At 44.4% G+C, this 6,574-nt stretch overlaps 1 pseudogene; it reads left to right on the top strand.

The window, feature by feature from the left end:
- Nucleotides 1–4,915: 4,915 nt before the first annotated feature.
- On the top strand, nt 4,916–5,824 carry LOC100964655 (annotated as a pseudogene).
- Nucleotides 5,825–6,574: the final 750 nt, after the last annotated feature.

The raw sequence follows: 6,574 nt of genomic DNA, 5'->3' as shown, positions 1-6,574 counted from the left end.
AAAAAAAAAAAAAAAAAAGAAATGTTCATTTTAAATACAGAGGTTATAAAGGGAGATTCTCATAGGACACAAAGGAGTGGCAATCTTTTACAGAAGGTGTAAGGCAAATGAAATCTTTTCTAGGGAGGCAAATGGCAATCTGGAACCATTCTCTTTTATTTTCCCCATTATCTATGGTATCAAAAGTCTACAAGTTTTTTTTTTTTCTTTTTTTGAGACAGAGCCTCAAGCTGTTGCCCTGGGTAGAGTGCTGTGGCATCACAGTTCACTGCAACCTCCAACTCCTGGGCCTAAGCAATTCTCTTGCCTCAGCCTCCCAAGTAGCTGGGACTACAGGCACCTGCCACAACACCTGGCCATTTTTTTGGTTATAGTTGTCATTGTTGTTTGGCAGGCCCGGGCTGGATTCAAACCCACCAGCTCTGGTGTATGTGGTTGATGCCTTAGCCCCTTGAGCTACAGGCACTGAGCCTTTTTTTTTTCAGACAGAGTCTCACTTTGTCACCCTCGGTTGAGTGCCATGGCATCACAGCTTACAGCTACCTCCAACTCCTGGGCTTAGGCAATTCTCCTGCCTCTGCCTCAGCCTCCTAAGTAGCTGTGACTATAGGCACCTGCCACAACACCCGGCTATTTTTTGTTGCAGTTTGGCTGGGGTCAGGTTCGAACCCGCCACCCTCAGTATATGGGGCTGGTGCCCTACCCACTGAACCACAGGTGCCGCCCAGTCTACAAGTTTTGAAACTGGAAAGAGAGGCCCAAGTTCAATATAATTAAATCATTAAATGTCCCTGGCATCTGTGATTGCATGGTAACTGCTAAAAAGTGATGGTGTCCTAACACTTTTTATAGATTATTTTTCTCATTATTTTCAGCTCAAACTCTACAAATATCACAAAAACCTGCAATTACAGTAGTGCCATAAAAATATAAAGTTGACAAAGTCTTCTGTTAGAACAGATGGGCCTCTAGAGTTCCAACCAATGCAGATTAAAAGCTATTATAAAGTATAAAATCAGGCCATTGTAAATTTTAGTCAGGCTTTTAACAAAAAAAAAACTCTGCTTTGTGTGGTCATGTTGATCTGTGGGGCCTGTGGAATTGCATGGAGAATAAACTTTAGCTTGTTGATGTTTGAGTACATTTATGGTTTTGTATAGAAAGGAGGAAATATACGTAATGCTCAGAAGATGTCTATTCATAGGTTTTCAGGGTATATGTTATTAGTAGGTATTTTGTTTGGCAGCCCTAAATCTGAATCCCCTTTCCAACTCTGGGAAATCAACAAATTATATGTTTTGGTAGGAGGTCAAGATATCTCTTCCTATAGGAGCTGAAAATGTCAGACCCTTTTAAGGCACCCTTAAGGCTTTATTACAGGAACATAACCTTGGCTCAGACAATCATACATCTCCACAATAGATAATTTGTAAATTTCAGAATAATATCACAGGGATGCAAATGTTTTGGTTACAGGGATTGAATTGCTTCTGTATAGTTTGAGACAAAATTTTAAGTGTGCCCCTTGTCCAGGTAGTGTACACTGTACCCATTAGGTGTGAATTTGTGTCTTCCCTCTTCCCCCCCCCCACATGCTTGCTTTCCATTCAATTTTGCTACCATACGTGCTTATGAGTGTGATCACTTAGTTCTAATTTAATACTGACTACATGTGATGGTTGTGTTTCCGTTCTTGTGATACTTCACTTAGAAGAATGGTCTCCAGTTCTATTCAAATTATTACAAAAGGTATTAGTTTGTCATATTTTATGGCTCAGTAGTACTCCATGGTATACATATACCACATTTTATTAATCCACTTATATGTTGATGGATACTTGGGTTGATTCCATATCTTTGCACTTGTGAATCATGCTGTAATAAACATTTGAGTGCACATCCCTTTTTTATAAAATAACTTTTTTCCTTTGAGTGAATACCCAAGAGTGGGATTGCTGGATCAAATAATAGATCTACTTTTAGTTCTCGGAGGTATCTCCACACAACTCTGCATAGAGGTTGTTTGCAGTCCCACCAACAGTATGTAAGTGTTCCTTTCTCTCTGTATCCACACTAGCATCTGTTGTTTGGGACATTTCTAGCCATTCTCACCAGAGTTAAGTGATAATCTTATTGTGGTTTGCATTTCTCTGATGATTAGAGATGTTGAGCATTTTTTCATATGTTTATTGGCCATTAGTCTATCTTCTTTTGAAAAGCTCTGTTCATGTCCTTTGCCCACTTTTTGGTGGAGTTATTTGATTTTTTTCTTGCTGATTTGTTGGAGTTCTTTCTTTATAGATTCTGGTTATTAGCTTTTTACTGGAGGTATAGCATGCAAATACTATATACTTTCTCCCATTCCGTAGGCTGTCTATCGACTCTATTGATTGTTTCCTTGGCTATGAAGAAGTTTTTAATTTAATCGAGTCCCATTTTTTACTTTTTGTTGTTGCTGTGATTGTCTTTGGGGTCATCTTCATAAATTCTTTGCCTGGGCCAACGTCTATTAAAACCTTGGTAAATAATGAAAAGAATCAGAATTACACAGACATCCAATTATCATTCCTCAGTGACTCATTGCTTTGAAAATCCTCTCTGATCTAAACACATAGCAATGATGCATACGATATAAAAAGTAAAAATAAAAAAGATGTAGTTGAGCTCAAATACAAGACACATACATTTGTGAACCAGAGATGAGCGGAGACTTGCCAAACTCAAGGCTCACAGACAGGCAGTGGTAGCCAGAATGTAGCTCCTGCATGGCCAAGAAGATTAGAATGATTCATACAGGCCAGGAAAATAGAGGGAGATTCACAGTGTGAAGCCAAATGCCAGAGAGCAAGATTCCAATTCATACTGTCTGAAAGGAGCCTAAAGAAATTACCCCAAATGTTGACTAAGGCTAGAACTAAATCAAACTGTAGGTCCAGGAAGGTAAAATGACAGACCTACATAGCTTTGGAACCTAGAGTTAAACTAAGCCACCTGTTGGCTTTGGCTGGATCTGTCAGGTTCCTGAGATCACTATGAAATGAAACCCCCCAAATGTCATTATTAGACCAAGCTTTGGACTGAGAGCACAGAGGGATAGGAACTGGCAACTACAAAACTACCAAAATAAAAGGTAGAATGCAGGGAGCAGTAACAGAAAGAAAAGAAAACCCCGAGGCCACAAATCAATCCAAAATGTAACAACAAATCTGATACTATGAAAGAAAACCAATAAAGCAAACAGTTAAAACAGAAATTTACTCCACAAGAAATTATTTTTAGGGCCAGGCACAGTAGCACAGGCCTATAATCCTAGTGTTCTGGGAGGCCAAGGCAGGTGGATTGCTTGAGCTCAGGAGTTTGAGACCAGCCTGAGCCAGACCCCATCTCTACTAAAAATAGAAAAACCGAAGCAAGAGGATAGCTTGAGCCCCGGAGTTTGAGGTTGTTGTGAACTACGATGCCACAGTACTCTACCAAGGGTGACAAAGTGAGACTCTGTCTCAAAAAAAAAAAAAATATTTTTAAATGACAGTCTGATGAGGATTTGAAAATCACTGTGTTGAAAATGTTCAAAGCCATAAACGGAAATATAATTTTGACAAAAAGAATTAAGAAATGAAAATAGACATTTTTAAAGAACTGGCATATTTGAAAATGAACCCATTAGAATCTAGGAAATTTCATCTCTGGGCAGAAGGTTTAAAATATAATAATCTAAAGACTAGACCAAAAGAGAAAATTAGTGAATTATGAAAAAGTCCTGAGGAATGCAAGAAGGATGACAGAAATAAAAATAGATAAAAATATGAAAAAAGGGGTAAAAGATGTAGAAGATAGATTGCTATGCTTTCACATTTGCTGAACAGGATTGTCAGAGGATGAGAATGGAGAGAATGGCAAGGTACAATAATTTCAAGATATAATCAGTGAGAATTTTTTTTTTTTTTTTTTTTGCAGTTTTTGGCCAGGGCTGGGTTTGAACCCATCACCTCTGGCATATGGAGCCGGCGCCTTACTCCTTTAAGCCACAGGCGCCATCCGAGAATTTTTTTAATTAAGAAAAGTTGAGCCGGGGCGGTGGCTCACGCCTGTAATCCTAGCCCTCTGAGAGCCTGAGGCGAGTAGATTGCCTGAGTTCATAGGTTCGAGACCAGCCTGAGCCAGATCTCTAAAAAAATAGTCAGGCGTGGTGGCGGGCGCCTGTACTCCCAGCTACTTGGGAGGTTGAGGCAAGAGAATCACTTGAGCCCAAGAGTTTGAGGTTGCTGTGAGCTATGACGGTACTGTACTCTACAGAGGGTAACAAAATGAGTCTCCGTCTAAAAAAAAAAAAAAAAAAGCGCATGCGCAGAGAAATCGCGCTCAGCCGAGGGGGTGGTGGCCGGCCGCTTCTCCCGGGTCCCCCATTTTGTTTCTGTGGCTATTGGGAACCGGCTGGGCACAACCGCCCCGGAGGCGCTACGGTCTTCGGAGTTCGGTAGGTGGTGTGACTGCGGGGGTCAGTGAAGACCCGTGGGGCTGCAGAGCCTCCACGTTCCAGGTCAGGAGTCACTGGAGGGACCGACGGTACCCTGGGCAGCCCAAGAACTCCCCAAGGCGCCTCCGCTGCACCTCAACTTCTCCCATCCAGATCCCCGGGCTCTGCCCGGCATCCCCAGCCCGGCTCTCTCCGTGCGTCCGGCCCGGAGCTGAGGGGAGGGTGCTGGTCCAGCCCTCGGAGCGTGCCTCGAGGTGTGCGGAGAGGCCCTTACTCAGCCTCAAAGCCGTCTGCCGGGCAATGGCTTCCAGTGCAGGAGAGAGCGGCCGCCGCCCCGATCCGCCAGCGAGCCCTCTCCCCGACCCGCCAGCGAGCCCTCTCCCCGACCCGCCAGCGAGCCCCCGCCCCGACCCGCCACCGAGCCCCCGCCCGGACACCATGTCGTACGCAAGGTTCGATTCCTCAGACCGCTCCGCCTGGTACGTGGGACCTGTATCTCGCCGGGAAGCGCACACCCTGCTCCAGGGCCAGCGCTGTGGCACGTTCCTAGTCCGCGAGTCGTCCACCCGCCCGGGGAACTACGTGTTGTCTGTGTCCGAGGACTCACAGGTCTCTCACTACCTCATCAACTCACTGCCCAAACGGCGTTTTAAGATTGGGCATCTAGAGTTCGACCATATGCCTGCCCTGCTGGAGTTTTACAAGACCCACTACCTGAACACTACCACCCTCATCGAGCCTGTGCCCAGGTATCCAAGCCCACAAATGGGATCTGGGTCCACACCTACCCTGCGTACAGCAGGAGGAAATGTGGAATATGTATGGACTCTTTATGATTTTCTTGGGAATGATGCCGAAGACTTGCCCTTTAAAAGGGGTGAGGTCCTGATGATAATAGAGAAGCCTGAAGAACAGTGGTGGACTGCCCGGAACAGGGATGGCCGGGTTGGGATGATTCCTGTCCCTTATGTTGCAAAGCTTGTGAGAGCCTCGACACATGGAAAGCATGGAAGTAGGAATTCCAACACTTGTGGAATCCCAGAACCTGCTCATGCATACACTCAACCTCAGACCGCAACTCCTCAACCCGCGGTTTCCAGTACTCCTGGGGCAGCTATCAACTCACCATCCACACAGAATGGAGCTGACTCTGCGAAAGCAATCCAGGAAAGAGTATCCTGTGCTTATGACAAGACCGCCTTGGCATTAGAGGTTGGTGACATTGTGAAAGTCACAAGGATGAATACAAATGGCCAGTGGGAAGGCGAAGTGATTGGGCGCAAAGGGCTTTTCCCCGTTACACACGTCACAATCATTGACCCTCAAAACCCAGATGAAAACAAGTGATTGCTGTTGCCCTATTTCCTGCTGCATCGTTGTTCTGCCTGCCATTAGTCTCCTTTGCAGTGGGAACGCGTTCTCTCTCATAGGCGGGTCACACTACGTTGTCGGCCTCCAGCTTTCTGCAGACTGGCGGTCTCTCATACACATTTGGAATGCGCACAGCGGCTGCCTCCTGGCATTTGTATCATAGTTGTGTTGTCAAGGAGTAGCCGATTTTTAGAGTTCCTTTGGATCATAAACTGGAAGTATTGGCAGAAGCACACAAGTGGAGAGAAGTTGATGAGGAAAAGGTCTTCCTTCTCATCACTGCCTGGTTTGTAGCCAGGCCTGATTCTGTCATGTTGGTCAGAGAAAGTTTGAAACCGTGGGGTGATATTCTGTGTTGCCGTTCCATAAAGCAGTGGCTCAGCTGCTGTCTTGTTTTTCTTTCAAGAGGAAGTGAACCTTAAGGAAGACAAAATTTTGTCCTGAACCCCTCAAATCTGATCTTTTGTTTTCTTTTGTTTTGGCTTGATTGCCCAAGATTAATTAATTAGATGTGTGTGTTATGAACAGGTTTTTAAGTAGCAGGTTGGATTTTTGTGATCGTCCAAGTAATGACATGTGCCTCTGAGCTTCTAAACTGAAGCTGCCATAACTAAAGGAATATAAAGAACAACCCTGAAGCAGAGGCCTTTATTGTCTTGGTTGCCAATGGTACCTTGTTCACCAGACAGCAGACAAAAAAAAAAAAAACCAATAAGCAGTTGTAGA

The sequence above is a fragment of the Otolemur garnettii genome, unplaced genomic scaffold, assembly GCF_000181295.1.
Source record: "Otolemur garnettii isolate 467f Iridium unplaced genomic scaffold, OtoGar3 scaffold00262, whole genome shotgun sequence".
NCBI lineage: Eukaryota > Metazoa > Chordata > Mammalia > Primates > Galagidae > Otolemur > Otolemur garnettii.
The sequence above is the reverse complement of the archived record's forward strand: the minus strand, read 5'-3'. Positions and strand labels throughout refer to the sequence as shown.